Raw genomic sequence first — 17,378 nt, 5'->3', positions numbered from 1 at the left:
AAATAGCAACCAAAACCTGAAAGACGTGGAAAAAAGCAAAAAACTACCATTCGAATGTATAGAAGAATAGCCAAAATGGCAAGGACTCAGCCAACAATCAGCTCCAGGAAGATCAAAGAAGGTCTAAAGTTACCTGTGAGTACTGTTACAATTAGAAGACGCCTATGTGAAGCCAAGCTATCTGCAAGAAGCCCCCGCAAAGTCCCACTGTTGAAAAAAAGACATGTGCTGAAGAGGTTCCAATTTGCCAAAGAGCACATTGACTGGCCTAAAGAGAAATGGCGCAACATTTTGTGGAATGATGAAAGTAAGATTGTTCTTTTTGGGTCTAGTGGCCGGAGACAGTTTGTCAGATGACCCCCAAACACTGAATTCAAGCCACAGTACACTGTGAAGACAGTGAAGCATGGTTGTGCAAGCATCATGATATGGGGATGTTTCTCATACTACGGTGTTGGGCCTATTTATCGCATACCAGGGATCATGGATCAGTTTGAATACATCAGAATACTTGAAGAGGTCATGCTGCCTTATGCTGAAGAGGAAATGCCCTTGAAATGGGTGTTCCAACAAGACAACGACCCCAAACACACCAGTAAACATGCAACATCTTGGTTCCAGACCAACAAGATTGACGTTATGGAGTGGTCAGCCCAATCCCTGGATCTTAATCCAATAGAAAACTTGTGGGGTGACATCAAAAATGCAGTTTCTGAGGCAAAACCAAGAAATAGAGAAGAACTGTGGAAAGTAGTCCAATCATCCTGGGCTGGAATACCTGTTCACAGGTGCCAGAAGTTGGTTGACTCCATGCAACACAGATGTACAGCAGTTCTCAGAAACAGTGCTTATACAGCTAAATATTCATTAAGTGATTCAAAGGAAAGAAAAATCTTCAAACATTTTTCAGTTTATATAGTGAATGTTTGAGTTTGTAAAGAAGAATACAAACACTGCTATTTTTTTGAACAGTCTAATATTCACTTTTCTTAAATTTTTTTAGCGGAACAACGCAAATTTTGACATATTTTTCTTCATGTTTTGATTTGGAATAGAATGTGTAGTGTTCCCAATGCATTTGTGTGTATGGAAATAAAAGCTATTAGAAGGATTTTGAGCTTTATTCCCTTTTTTCAACACACTGCTATTATTTTGAACACAACTGTATATAGGTTTTGGCCTGTTAAAGATACATTTCAGGAAGACAGAACAAACACAATTTAGTGTTACTGTGTATTCTATTAACAATAAACTTATTTTTGAGATGGAGCAGGCATACACGTGTCGACAGGGAACATGTTGATAGTAGGAGAGAGAAAAGTGATGACTTATTGTGTTGCTATTTCTTTACTAAAAATTCAGCAGGCTGCAGGTGGGGAAATGACACCATTGTATTCCTTTTTTGTAACAAAAGGTGCTATGCCCCTAATGTCTGTGCTGTCTTGCAGAGGTGTATAAGGGCTCATGCACACAAGGTGTTTAGAAAACTCTTCTGAACGATGGAAAGTGACTGCTGGAAAACGTAGGTTAAAAAACGTCAGTTTTGCTGCGTTTGCATAACTTTTTAAACGATAACCTCAGGACCCCTTCCTAAATGCCCAGAATGCACTGAAAATAGTAAATTCACTAAAAAAGGCTACTAAAATATCACAGGAGTTATTTTATCAAGTCAAGCTGTATTTTAGTAGTGAAAAGCATGCAAATATGTTTCAGCTACCAGCGGGATTTCCACTGACAGCTGAATGTAAAAGAAAGAATTGCCGGCAATTAAAAAATAACTTAAAAACCGGCGTGGGGTCCCCCCTCCCGTCCATACCAAGCCTTTCAGGTCTGGTATGGGTCTTGAGGGGAAGCCCCATGGCAAAATAAAAAAAAAAAAATGTTGTGGGGTTTCTCCCCAAAATCCGTACCAGGCCCTTATCCGAGCATGCAGCCTGGCAGGTCAGAAAAGGGGGGAGCGAGCGCCCCCACCTCCTGAACCATACCAGGCCACATACCCCCAACATGGGAGGGGTGCTTTGGGGTAGGGGGAGCTCCCCCCCTCAAAGCATCTTGTCCTCATGTTGATGGGGGCAAGGGCCTCTTCCCCACATCCCTGGCTGGTGGTTGTGGTGGTCTGCGGGCGAGGAGCTTATTGGAATCTGGAAGCTCCTTTTAGCAATGAGTATGGGGTACATGGTACCTCTACCCATTCACAAAAAAAAGTGTAATGTAATGATAAGACAGTACAATTCCAGAATTTGGCTTTAAAGTGTTACTAAACCCAGGACCCTGCATTCACTATATATGGTCTCCCACAGTACACAGAACATGGAAATGCAATTATTTTAGTAAATATAAACTGCTGAATACCTTTTCTCATCAGCAGTATATGGCAGTCTTGTGACTTTTATTAGTGTCCAGCTGAGCCCTATGAGGCTGCATGACCCCTGACCCTCTGTCTGGACAGTGCTGATTGGCCTTGTGCCGATCACATGCACTCTCCCCCCAAAAAAACCTCTCTAGCAATACACACCAAACTGAGCTTGTGCAGAGTGTCTCCTACGGCTCTGTACAATCAGCAGATGGGTTGGGGACTGTTGAAGAAGGAGAAGATCAGAGAAGATAGGATCAAACAGCCTTTTTACATAATGTGGAGAGTCAACCCCTTAGGTCCCACAGTGAGTGTAGTAAGCATGCTTTACTGCATAGACTGATTTTACTGTTGTGGGTTAAGTAGCACTTTAACCTCTTGTCACCCAATTAACATGTATATGCACCAGCAAAGTTGGTGGGCTTTAACACTCACATGCCACACATATATTTCAATGGGTGGCAGAGGTTTATGAGCTCAGAGCACATCCACTGCGCGCTCTCAGCACAGAGCCTGAGCTGTCAAAGATGGCAATGCATCTGTATCAATGATTGGGAACTGGCAGGGCTCCAGATCATGTGACCACTGTGACAGACAATCAGACCTTTCTAATGAAAACTTCTCACCCTTATTGGCAGTGATTCGTTTAGGCTAAAAACACTGGCAATTACAGTCCTATACATGGTTTGGGAGGAATAATATATTAAAAATAAATGTTCTTCCCAGTCTTTTGTACTTTCTGCAGACCATACCGGTTTATATTCCCAAAGCCTTTTTTCATACACTTAAGGTGCAGTTCATTAATTTCTTCTGGTCTTAGGGGTCAGGAGGATTTCTTGTTGTCTCTTATCTTTATCTAAGATTTGGGAAGGTATAGGGTTTCCAGACCCTTTAAATACTTTAAATACCATCAAGCAGGCCATATGAGTAGAGTACTGGATTGGATATAAATTGCAGCCTTCAAATGGCTTGTGGGTCTAATACAGGACATGGCCTCACTCCCTCTGAAAACTTTATCTTGGCAATACTCAACATCTTCCCCTGCAGTATTACTCCATCCATTAACAGGCAATACTCTCAAGGTTCTCTATAAGTTGCGTCGTGCCTCGCCCTCCTTCTCTGGTCCATCGGAAATGCCTCTGGTTTTCCTTCTAGTGTTTCCGACTTCAGGCCATATCTCACTGCAAACCAATTTCAGCTCAAATATTTCCTTTTCGGCAGGTGGAAATCCATCACATACATCCAATCAATGATAATCCCTCCACTGCAACATTGGCAGGCTCTCCAAATCAAACCCTTCCTTTCTTCTATCAAGCCTCATACTGTTAACATTAAGTCATGTTCCTTTTTTGAGAAGCACTGTGCTGTTGTTTAACCTTACAACACAACTTATCTGTTTCCTACAACCTCTTTTTGAGTCAAGGTGAAGGTTATGTCCTGCCCTTTTTGAGTAAATGGGAGTCTGCTCTTGGCTTCTCTTTAACAATGAACAAAGGGATCAAGTGCGCCTTCCCTTTTACACAAAATTTTCCCCACCACCCCATCACTGTATTGAAGGTGTCAACAGGAACGTGGGACTCTCTTCCACAGATTTTGGCACTGCCCATTAATTATTATTATTATTTTTCAGTATTTATAAAGCACCAATAGTTCGCTCAGCGCTGTACATTGCAAAGGGGGACAGAACATGTGACAGAACAATACCAATACAATGCAAAACATGAGGGGATTGAGGGCCCTGCTCTCTCGAGCTTACAATCTAGGAGGGAGGGGATAGTGTTACAGGAGGAGATAGCTGTGGGGGATGGAGTGGTAGGAAGAGTGGAGGAGGTCGGCAAGTTAGCAGGGGGTGGGGTAGGCTTCCCTGAAGAGATGGGTTTTCAGGGTGCGCCTAAAGGAGAGGAGAGTAGGTGATAATCTGATGGGTTGGGGCAGGGAGTTCCAGAGGATGGGAGACACCCTGGAGAAGTCCTGGAGGCGGGCATGGGAGGAGGAGACCAGGGAACTAGAGAGAAGGAGGTCTTGTGAGGAGCGGAGTGTGCATGCTGGGCGGTACTTGGATATTAGGTCAGTGTTAGGATTTTGAATTTGGTCCGTTGTGCAATCGGAAGCCAGTGGAGGGATTGGCAGAGTGGGGTGGCGGAAACGGAGCGGTTGGAAAGGTGAATGAGTCTGGCAGCCGCATTCAGGATCGACTGAAGCGGGGATAGCCAGCGGCGAGGCAGGCCAGTGAGGAGGGAGTTGCAGTAGTCGAGTCGTGATATGATGAGGGAGTGGATGAGCTGTTTAGTGGTTTCTGGGGTTAGGAACGTACGTATTTTGGTGATGTTACGGAGGTGGAGTTTGTTAAAGATTGGACTTGGGGCTGGAAGGATAGGTTGGAGTGCAGAATGACACCAAGTACTCTGGCCTGTGGGGCGGGTTTGATGGTGGCATTGTTGGATGTGATGGAGAAGTCAATGGGGGGTGGTGTCCGGGCTGGGGGGAAGACAAGAAACTCGGTTTTGGCGAGGTTCAGTTTAAGGAAGTGAAGCGACATCCAGTCTGATATGTCGCTCAGTAGGTGTGTGATTCGGGCAGAGACCGAGGGGGTGAGGTGGAGGGTTGAGAGATAGATTTGTGTGTCGTCGGCGTAGAGGTGGTAGTTAATACGCCCATTCTGGGAAAAAGTCCAGAAAGTTGTATTTGAACTCACTGATATTCAACTTGAGAACCAACCAGAGGTGTTCTTACTACATCTAACCCCCGATATCTAAAAGTCACTACAAGAAATTGCTTCTAGTCTTAATAAATGCGGCCAGTGTATGTATACTTCAGATGTGAAAGTGTGCTGAACTGATTAATGATACTCAACTGAGCACAGATGCTATGAAGCAAGAAGAGGAGCAGCACTGGAAAACATAGTTTTATTGGAGCTCTTTCTCAATCTCCCAGGACTACCGTTCTTACATCGCTCAATAATTGCCATGTTTTGTGCCCCACAGAGACTGCATGATTCTTATTGGTGATAGTGCATTAGATAATATTTGGGTTTTTTTCCTCTCTGCTCCTCTGCCTGTCTCCTAGCCCAACCCCCCCCCCCCCCCCATCCCAGTTGTGTGTCCTTGTAGGTCTGTTTCTTCCTTTGTTTGTTTGTCTTCCTGTTTAGTGGTTTTTTTTTTGTTCTCTTACACATGCCCCTGCTTAAATCCAGTGCTGTGCTAACTCGACACAGGAGGAACATACAAATTAGATTACTTAACAAAGAACAATCTATGCACAATAACACAACAATACCAACCCCAACACTCTATAAGCCATAACGCAGCAAAACTAACCCCAGTAATCTATGTGCTGTAACGCAGCAATACTAACTCCAACAATCTATGTGCCTTAACATAGCAATACCAACCAAATCTATGTGTCATAATACCACAATATTAACCCCAACAATTTATGTGCCATAATGCAGCAATACTAATTCAAGTGTTTTATGCGTTATTATACTTCTTAAAAATTACACAATGAAAAAAGCACCTGTTGCATACACATGAGGATATAATGGAATACAGCATAAGGAAAATAGGGGTAAAAGGAAGGAAACTTGAAAGGTCTATATAAGTAGTGAAAAAGGATATGGCATATCCTCTGTTTGCCATAATACAGTGAAACTATGCAAGGATGTGTTCTTTTCATACATTTCTGTATCACCAAAAGATAGTGTTACCTTCACACATTTTTGTAAATATCACTCTTTATATGTGTCAATCACATAGCACTTATTCTAATGTATAAAATGGTACACCTAAAACAAAGCATCGACATATAGATGCCCAACTTTTCAGCATAGTATACTGTTATGCACTTGTAAACATACATTATTATAAACTGTAATAGTATTCATATGCTTCATTCATAAATATTTATAGTGTATAGTATATCACTATGCTTTGTTAGACTTCAACTAAATTTGCATGTACATTTTAAATTAATGGTCAACATCCTCTAAAACAAATCTTTTGTGTGGATACTATTAAAAAGAAAATTCTTCTTGGCTTTTGAGGGCTCTCTGGGACTCTGTAGTCCATTACAAAGCTAAATGTCATTGTTTTATGAAATCATGGATTTTCCATAATGTGGAATAAACAGATAACTGGGAAATGCAGGTGTAAAAGGAAGACATCATCATAATGTGCTTGTGGGAATAGCATAGACATTAAATACTGCAGACAAATCTTACCACACAGTCGATATGTAAACAGCCAGTGGGTGATTTAACTCACCTGTGACTACCCAATACCTAAGTATTGGATTAGGATCAATGGGCCTTTATGATAAGACTGTCATTTGTGTAGTGTGTGTGTGGGTGTGTAAAGGGGTTGTCATTACTAGTTTCCTTTTAAAAATGGAGGCCATTCTTGTCCAGCAGAGTTACTGGAGAAGATTGTACTCAAAATAATTTAGCCTGAAGTTACAAATAGATGTCAGTCAATACGCATGTACAAGCACAAGGTGAAAACAGAAGGAAAAACGCCTTAAAAAAGACAAAACTAATATAGCCACTAAATTTAATAATTGGTAGGCTGCAATATAATACATTTTTGGTTTTGGATTTATTACCGTTTTAAGGAATCATACTTACTAAAGTCTTTCCATAAGCATGAAAACTTTGATTACATGAGTAAACCTCAAGGTACAGGAGGAAAGAATCGAAAAATCAAAAGACATCCATACTGACTTATCCCTGTGGCAAGTATCAATTGCCTGAGAAAACCCAACCCAGCCAATCAATTCTTCCCACTATAATATTTAGCTAGAACACTGTCTAAAGAAGTCCCATAACCACAGACATAGAGTATTTTACCAGTTGAAATTCAACAAACCTGAAATACAAGTCCCTGGGCATTGGACAGCAAGCTACATCAGTCAGCTCAATATCTTACAGACAAAATGATCCTGTTGGTGGTTACAAGAAATAGGTAAAATTTTAATTGTGAGAAAAATACGATGACCCACCCCAAACTGACCCACCACTCACTGGTCGACCACTCACCGACACACTAATAGAATTATGTGGCCTTTATTACAGATAGATTTTACGAGTCAACTATGAGGCCTATCTAGAATGAAAGGACCCTTCCTAAGCCACTGGCCAGTGGGTCTATACTCATCCTGCCTTGATCTCAACTCACTTTATAGTCTATACAAAAGACAATCCCTTGGGAATTGGTCAGTAAAGTATTCTAACCATTGGTCACCTAGAGGCCTCTTACCACAAATGCTGCTCTAAGTATGTCCCGCCAAGGCTAGGCGACAGGTCACACAACACCTTCAGGGCTCCTTCCTTGAGTCAACACAAGTTGTATTTTGCGGCCTTACCCATCTTGATTCAACAGTCTCACTCTCCAAAGCTGTGGGCACTGCCCTGCAGTTCTGGACACTGTTGTGGCTCTGCCCTACATCGCTTTACTACTGTAGCTCTCTGCAATCAGCCTCTCACTCAGGATCTTGTAATTTGAAAACAGCTCTGTAGCACTGCACAGCTCTCCACTTCCCATGGCTCTCCACTTAACACAGTACAGCTCACAACACAGCAGCCTTGTGGCTCACAATACAGCAGCCTTGCGGCTTTTCTCTCTCTGCAGCACAGCAGAGTACACTGCAATAGCTTCTGGCCAGCACCACTGCATGGGTCAGTAGCTCAGTCTCTGTCACAGGCAGGGGTATAGGGCTGCATTCTCTGAGTTCCAGCTCAGCATTGCAGGCTGCAACTATTCTGCACAGCTCAGTCCCTGGGTTCTGGAACATACACCGGCAGAACCTGTTCTGCAACTAGCTCATGGCGTTCTCACCCCACAGCACAGTCTCTCCTCCTGATCCCGTTTAGATCTGGGCAAAGGTGCTACTGGTGTAGCTACTTGGCTATGGCCAAGTTGGTGGTCAATAGAAATCCTCCCTTCCCCCATTGCTAGGGGCAAGCTTAGTTTCAGGCTGCAACTGCAACCAATATGTATCCTCCTTTGTTCCTCTCTTTGTGCTTTCTCGGTCTCTGGCAGGGAAGAACCAAAGATCTGCAGCCAAGATGTTCTGTTGTGCAGTTTAAATAGAAGGCAGTCAAGCTATGATCAGAAATATTGGCACGATGACAAGTCGAAGTAGATGCTAAATCTTTTATATGGATACACCTGAAAACATTTTAGCTTTTTTATCTCCCAAACTTTATGGTTCAGGTGCTCCAGAAAAAATCCAGGTGAATAAAGTAAAATACTTATTAGTATATTCAATGTTGTCTCCAAAGCCATGATTCCTCAGAACCTACTGGTGATGACATTGAAAATGCTCTCGTGTAAGACCATGGAATGCTTGTTTTATTAATAATACGTTTCAAGCATCCACACGGAAATGCCAACTGTCACAATAATATGCTTTTTTTTAGGCAAAATGGTATGAAAACAATTTTTAAGTGATTGTAAATTATTTTTTTTTAAATAACAAACATCTTTATAATTTATACTTACCTGCTCTGTGGCATTGCAGCAGCCCCAAATCTCCTCTTCTTGAGTCCCCCGCAGGCACTCCTGGTTCCTCTCTGTACAGTGCCCCCATGGGAAGCCACTTTCCATGGGGCCACTTGTGCGTGCCCGCACCCGAGCCCTGCTGCTGCGTCCATTGACACAGACTGCGGATATCTCCCCCCCACTGACTTTGATTGACAGAAGTGGGAGCCAACGGCTCCTGGTACCCCAGCAACTTTAATACAAGGAATGCATTAAGGTAAAACATGTTTAGGCTTTAGAATCACTTTAAGATTTTGGTGCAAGAACTCCTCAAAAGCAGCTAACCAAATATCAAAAAGGTATTAGGCTCAGTTCACGATATGAATTGCATAGGAATGTGCTGAGCATTCCTGTTCAATTCACATACGGTTCGGTACAATTCACATGGGCTCAAATCACACTGCATCTCACCAAAAGTAGGACAAACACTGCAACCAGATTGCATGGTACATTTATACTATGCGTCCGGGTGATATAATTAAACATTGGCAAGCACTGCAGATCGCAACTGCAGTGTGTTTTGAGCGCGGTGCGGGAAACCAGTGTGACCCAGCGTTTAGATAACTTAAAAGTCTTTTACTCACTATGGGCAACATCTCCTAAAGTGGTAGTAAACCGCATCCAAAAAAAAAAGAAAAAAACCCCTGCAAGGTAAAGGCATAATGTGCTAATATGCATTGCATGCTAGCACATTATGAAAGACTTACCTTGAAATGAAGCCCTCCAGCGGAGTGCTGTCACGGCTCCCCGGGGCTTCCTTCTTTACCCAGTCTTCCTTGCGGGTTCGCGAGCTCTGTCCATCTGGCTGGCTGAGCCGTGATGACTTCTCAGGCCATGGCACAGTTCTCTGAAGGAACAGCATGGGTTTCTTCAGAGCACATGCCTCGGCTACCAAAAAGCGTTAATATCTCCTAAACGGTGCTCGTTTAGGAGATTTTAGTTTTACCTACAGGTAAGCTTTATTATAAGCTTACCTGTAGGAAAAATTGTTAAGAGTTTACTACCACTTTAACCATAATTTCATGAAACGCAAGTACTGAGATTCTCAGAAACTGTTGATCAGGCATTCTTTATCAATGCTATGAGACACACCAATTAACCAAACACTTCTATTTGAATCTCTAGAGGTGTGGTGTAACCACTCCTTACTGTAGCTTAAACATACAGTGGATATAAAAAGTCTACACACCCCTACAAAGACAGGTTTTTGTGATGTAAAAAATTAAGAAAAAGATAAAAAATTTCAGAAATTTTTCCACCTTTAATGTGACCTATAAACTGTACTAAATTGAAAAATAAGCTGAAATCTTTTAGGGGGGAAAGAAAACACAAGAAACTAAAATAATGTGGTTGCATAAATGTGCACATCCTCTTAGAACTAGGGATGTAGCTGTGTTCAAAATTAAGCAATCAAATTCAAAACCACGTTAAATAGGAGTCCACACCTGCCATCATTTAAAGTCATCATCAAGTGGAGAAAATATGGCGCAACAGTGACATTACCCAAGAACTGGACGTCCCTCCAAAATTGATGAAAAGACGAGAAGAAAACTGGTCTGGGAGGCTGCCAAGAGGCCTACAGCAACATTAAAGGAGCTGCAGGAATATCTGGCAAGTACTGGCTGTGTGGTACATGTGACAACAATCTCCCGTGTTCTTCATATGTCTGGGCTATGGGGTAGAATGGCAAGACGGAAGCCTTTTCTTACGAAGAAAAACATCCAAGCCTGGCTAAATTTAGCAAAAACACATCTGAAGTTTCTCAAAAGCATGTGGGGAAATGTGTTCTGGTCTGATGAAACCAAGGTTGACCTTTTTGGCCATAATTCCAAAAGATATGTTTGGCGCAAAAACAAAACTGCACATCACCAAAAGAACACCATACCCACAGTGAAGCATGGTGGTTGCAACATCATGCTTTGGGGCTGTTTTTCTTCATGTGGAACTGGGGCCTTAGTCAAGGTAGAGGGAATTATGAATAGTTCCAAATACCAGTCAATATTGGCACAAAACCTTCAGGCTTCTGCTAGAAAGCTGAACATGAAGAAGAACTTCATCTTTCAGCATGACAATGACCTAAAGCATACATTCAAATCAACAAAGGAATGGCTTCACCAGAAGAAGATTAAAGTTTTGGAATGGCCCAGCCAAAGCCCAGACCTGAATCCGATCAAAAATCTGTGGGGTGATCTAAAGAGGGCTGCGCACAGGAGATGCCCTTGCAATCTGAAAGATTGGGTGTGTTTTTGCAAGGAAGAGTGGGCGAATATTGCCAAGTCAAGTTGTGCCATGCTGATAGACTCATACCCAAAAAGACTGAGTGCTGGAATAAAATCAAAAAGTGCTTCAACTACAGTATTAGTTTAAAGGTGTGCACACTTATGCAACCATATTATTTTAGTTTTTTATTTTTACTTTCCTCCACCTAAAATATTTCAGTTTGTTGTTCAACTGAGTTGTACAGATTATAGGTCACATTAAAGGTGGAAAAAGTTCTGAAATTATTTATCTTCATCTCATTTTTTTACATCATAGAAACCTGACATTTTAAGGATGTGTAGACTTTTTATATCCATTGTACATATAAAATTCATCCTCTGAAACAGTTAACATACATTTCTTTACACATCTACTATAACTACATATATATTGTATATATACAGTAAATATCAAAATAAACATGACACAGTGACCCTAGCACAATAAGCATATCAGTCCAGCAGTTTTAGCATAAGTGTAGCTGGCCAGCTAAGACCAGTCCTAGGTTGTTAATATGGTTCATATATATGTGTATACCAAACCTGCCAATAACCTCAGTACAGTATATATGTGCATATGTTAAAGCCAAAAGCAAAATCATTGCTGTAATTTATGTCTTTGATTGTTATATGACATTTATATATTCATTGTGTTAGCAGAAGCAGAAAAGGAAAATATGCCTTTAAGAGTTAGTTAAAGGTGAGCCAATCACAGACAGCCTCACACTGTACAGAGCCTTAACCAATACCAGCCAGTTTCACATTTGTGCCTGTGTAAAACTCCCTGCTAGGATTTTCTAGAGACACATGCTCACCAGACAGAGGAGGAAACAGACAAAGTTCCAATCAGAGAAGCTCCATGGAAGTAGAGAAGGCCAAATAGGTATTTAATGCACTTGTGTTTTCCTCTGTTGTTTAGTAATGCAGGTAGATCTGTGTCTAAAAACTGTTGTATGTGTTTACTTGTAGTTCCACCGAACTTACGAATCAAGTCACTGTAGAGTAATCTAATGAATTTATAAATCCAAGTGAATTTATCAATCTATCGAAATATACAGAATGAATTTATCGAATCTATTGAACCTATCGAGATAAGCTATCGAATCAAACCACTCTAATATGAAAGAAATAAGCTACTGTATGATAAATGAAACAAGCCATTGTAAGCAGTGTTATATGAAGAAGATTGAAGTTATTAAAGAAGTTAACTAAAGTATTCGGTGTGCTCTTTAAACCTACTGCATCCATAGAGCGGCATTGGAGGAATTACAGAGTAAAGTCAGTCTAATCAAACAAAGAAACAGCAACTGCATAATTTTTCTAATGCCACAGCGCACTAGGCACCAAAGGGTGCTGCGCCTGCCACAATAAGGGCTGGTGTCAGTTTTGCCGAGCTGCTGATCGTATTAAAAAACCTGACAGGTTGGTTGTACTGAAGTTGATTGACAGGTTGACTTCAGAACAACCATAAATGGATTGAAATTTGGTTGGTTCCTAGTGAACCAGACAAAATTTGTTCCGTCTATGGCCATCTTAAAACTTTCTAACAGAGAGTCAAGCTGAGAATAATTACGGTACTTCACTAAAACAGTTCAGTACACACTATCCTTAAAACAGCAACCATCTCAATGAAGACACAGTTAACATGTAGATGTTTCCTACAAGATAGAAAATCTTCAATTTTTCAGTTTAGGATTGCTGAACTCCAAAATAGGCGAATGTTCTGGATTTGGCATAGTTGTGTTGTTTGCTGGATAGTATCATGAACTCACTGATTATCTGAAAAAAATTATAACCTTGTTCACATGTCCTTGGAAGCTCAGCTGAGCTCTTGTGGCCACTGCACAGATCGGATCATACTCTTCTACAAGTAACATGTGTACGTGCATCAGGGGCGGACTGACCATTTGGAAACTCGGGCAATGCCCGAGGGCCCGGGGTCAGTAGGGGGCCCCATGAGATGCCCCTGGTACCTTTTTCATAGGCTCTTTTGAGTTTGGGCAAAGACACAGGGGCCCCATGATCCCTTATTGCCCGGGGGCCCCATGAGTTGTCAGTCCGCCCCTGACATGCATATTCAGCAAAAGCTGTAGTCTCCATTTAAAAAAATCATCACGGGACCCTAATTTTGCCTTATTTAAAAAGAAATAAAGGATTTTATTTTGACCTTTAGATAACAGCTGGTGTTTTTTAAATGTATCCTTTGTCTGACTTCCTTTTTTATTTGTTTAAATCCTATCTTCCTGCTTTGTAAAAATCCCAGACACTCTGAATCACTTCCACAAACAAACAGGAAGCTTTTGTATTTAGTGATTGCCTTTTTGTAGACGTGAGATATTTAATCAGAGAAAACTGACATGCAAACTCGGATTGGACTGAATCCGGCGTCATTTTTATTTTCTACAAACCTTTGAGTAGAAAAGTGGATTAAGCAGAAATTCCGGTATACAGCAAATATATCCAATAAACTCAGTAAAGAATCAACAAGTGGTGATGCATATCTACTGAATAAAATATCCAAAATATATAAATTTTAAAAAACGAATCCAGCCAGATTTAAAGGAAAAGTATGAAAAAATGTATTTTTAGTTAGCACATATTTAAAACACCAATCAATGCAGTTATTTATTCAGTGAAATATCAATAAATCAATATTGAAGTGTAGATGGTTTAACCACTTGAGTCCCTAAGCGTTTTTCTTCATCCAGCCCCCTTGAAGTGAATGTAAAGAAAAAACATTTATTTTTAAAATAACAAACATTTCATATTTACCTACTCTGTGCAATGGTTTTGCACAGAGTAGCCACGATCCTCCTTATCTGGAGTCTGGTGCTCCTGGCTCCTTCCTCCTTATGCGTGCCCCCATGGCAAGTGGCTTGCTATGGTGGTACTCATGCAGACTCAATCCCAAGCCAGGCTCTGTGTCTCCACTGATACACAGAGTGCAGCTAAGCCCCACCCTCTGCTCTCCTCACTGGCTGTGAGAGCAGAGAGAGCCGCTGATCTTGTGCACAGTGCTGGATTGAGGTCCGGCTCAGGTAAGAAAAAAGGTGGGTGGGAAGTTGCACACAGAAGGCAGAGAATAGATTAAGGTAAAACTTCTACCTTTAAAACCACTGTAAGTCCCAGTGTATTTTTTTTTCATCTGAAGATGTCACCGTTCTGCACCTTATATCATATAAAGTCAAACAGGGCTTTAATTTGATAGGAGATTTGGATACATATTTCTTTTTTATTTCTTGGGTTTTGTTTAGGACAAAATAGTGAACAATTAGAGAAAACCCATTTTCCTCTCATTTTTCCCAGTGCAACTGTACATAATGCCAACAGCCCTGGCTATTTACTCTCAAAATACAACCCATAAAATCTTGTAATTAAATTAATAACACATCATTTTTCTAGAACGTAGCAGAAAGGTAAATCTCAAAGTGAATGTACATGTTTTCCTTTAGGGGAGTTGTTTTCCCCTTTCGATGCTACACTGAAAGTGCAGGTAAAAAAAATTGGTTTGCATAAATTGTTAACATAACATTACAATAAGATCAAAGTAGGCTGGTGGGGAAGCAAACATTTGCTAACAACATATGATTGTTGATCGAGTGGTCTGATACTAGTTTGAACCTCATTTTAGTAGCAATTTTTAAAGTTGAACTCTAGATAATCAATCCCACACTAGCTCATGTAAACATATGCAGTATATAACGTAAAGTAGGTAAATACTATATGAAATATGCATTGTAATTACTTGCAAATTCTTACATTTCTACACTGTACTGTCTACTCTCTACACTAAGAAATCTGTAGAGTGTATTTTAAGTGACACTAAACACTGGTCCAACAAAAAAAGTCTATTAATGTATGTATTCTTAACTCAAAAAAGTACCTTCTATTGCCCTCAGCCTCCTCCTAATCTTCAAATTCCTTTTTGTTCCTGCTGTAATCTGACTTTCAGCAAGAAGGTAGGTAAATTCATTCTTTATGGTCCCATTATATGTAAGAATGTAGCCATCCTCTCTGGCTCACTCCCGAAATGGACTATGGGGTTTGTAGAGTGTAGAGCGCAATAGACATGACTGCAACTACATGCACTGCTCATTCCAAGCAAACAGAAGTGAGAGGGAAAAGGAGAGATTTTCATGAACTCACATGGAACTTTACAATGCAGCACTAACCCCTTAGGAGTTGCTGATGAATTTGGGTCCCCCTATAGCCCTGCACAGCTTGTCAGTTAGCATTTTCCACACAAGCTTTCCTCCATAGGCAGAAATCAGGCCTTGAGCATTGGTTTTGTTATTTTATTGGGGGATTAAACTTGGATGGGGCAAAGGGTCTATAGGATGCCCAAGGGAACCAAAATTTGAGGACAATGTCCTGGAACTATTCACAGTTTCTCTTCTCTGTCCCAGTCGCTGTTGGAGTGCTAGCCAGCAGCTCCAGTTGTACTACCCCAGACCCCAGAAGAACTCCCCTTCACCCGGCTATCTGGAGAATTCTCTTCCTGAGCAGGGGATTTAGCTCCTGTTCCTTTAAATGGGTAACAGTCACTAGTAGGGGGCTAATCTGGTTTCCCACCAGAATGCTCCTTCCCCTATTCGTCCAGGGGGTGCAGGTGTACTCACTCAGATCCTCTCCTGTACCGCTTGCAGAATGGCTGCTGCTACAAGGCCTATCAGCTGGGCTGCTCCTTCCCTGCCATACAGGTGATCCTCTCTCAGGGGGCCAGTGGGTCCTGAGTTTTCCTCCTTTCCAGCTCCAGGCTTGCAGGCAGGCCCCATCCCACTAGGCCTCCTAGCAGCCTTCTTCCTCCAGCCTTACATCTTTCTACTTCTCACTCCTCTCCCACCACAACTCTCTTGCTACTGAGCAGGCTCTTACACTTTTTAAGTTAGTCCAGCCCCTTTTTAAGCCCACTGTTGGGGATTGGCTGAGGTCCCTCAAAAGTGCAGCCAACCACTCCTCAGATTTGCCCACTGTCTCCATGGCCCTCCTCCAAAAGCCTTAACCTCACTGGCAGTATTCCCGAGTGTAGCTCGGGGTAAAATTTCAGTACCACAAGCGGTATCCCCGAGCTACACTCGGGCTTACCATGAGGCGTTGCTCAGGGATTCCCTGCAGCGCTTACCTTGTCCTTCGCTCCCGCGATGTGTCCCCTGCAGCGTCCCCGGCCATCTCCTCCAGCCGATGCCGGCATCCGGCTTCCGTGTTCCTGTCCCTGTGACGTCCGGATGTACAGCGGCAAATTTGAAAGTTTTTAAAAATGTCATTTTTTTAAAAACGATTATTACATAGCAAAACATTGCTGTTTCAAAGCATTTCACATACATTTTGTCCCTACTGCTTTGTCCTGTGCCCTGCCTGCATTTTGACTGTTCTTTCTGCCTGGAAACTGGGAAAAGTCCATGGCGTCCAAAAAGCGTCCCTTTAGGTAAAATCGGTTTTAGACCAGCTAGAGAACAGCGATAGTAAATCAGAACCACTTGCAGAATTGAGTGATAATGATTCGTGGAAAAATTCATCATCAGACACTGAAAACTATTCTGCGACTTTGCTCAGCGATGTGCGAACTTGGCGCTATATTTCAAATTTCAGTGTTTTTGGTTTAATTATATTATTGAATTAAATGTATTATTATTATATTATTATTTTTTATGATTATTTATTAAATTATAATTTATGATTTTGTGTTTCAAATTTTATCATACCCGGGATGTTTACTAGACTCTTGTTCGGACAGATTTCAGTGAGTTATTCCTAAAAATTACAGCCTACAATAAAAAAATGACATATTTCCACGCAAAATAATGGTACCACTTTCAGCACCAAAAATCTGAAATAATCATACCGCCAGGGAGGTTAAAGCAGGAGGAAATTCCAGAGGGGCTGGCCTGCAGAGATTCTCAGTCCTGACCAGAATATGACCCTTCTGGCTATCTCACCTGAGCTGCTAATTAGCTCCTCACTAGCCATCAGGGTCTAGCTAGACTAGGTGGGTGCTACAACAAGGAAGCAAAAAAAACAAAGCAAGGAACAATTTAATGAAAAACAGATTACAGGACCATAAAGTAGTAGTTGTAAATTGATTATTGTTAGAAAATTAGGATATCGTTTAGTGTCACTTTAAGAACAAAAGCATTGTTTTCAAGGCTAAAAAAAACCATTGTTCCAAATGAACAAAGAATATCCAAACCAAATTATATAAAGAGCAAACGAATCATAATAAAAAGAAAGTCT

General features: G+C 41.3%; 1 protein-coding gene across 1 annotated transcript in view; it reads right to left on the bottom strand.

The window, feature by feature from the left end:
- SH2D4A (SH2 domain containing 4A) overlaps window positions 1-17,378 on the bottom strand; it is a 119,356-nt gene that overhangs the window by 84,588 nt on the left and 17,390 nt on the right. The window lies entirely within an intron of this gene.

This window comes from Staurois parvus, unplaced genomic scaffold, assembly GCF_062004578.1.
Source record: "Staurois parvus isolate SC_StPar_1 unplaced genomic scaffold, SC_StPar_1.0 ptg000013l, whole genome shotgun sequence".
NCBI lineage: Eukaryota > Metazoa > Chordata > Amphibia > Anura > Ranidae > Staurois > Staurois parvus.
The sequence above is the reverse complement of the archived record's forward strand: the minus strand, read 5'-3'. Positions and strand labels throughout refer to the sequence as shown.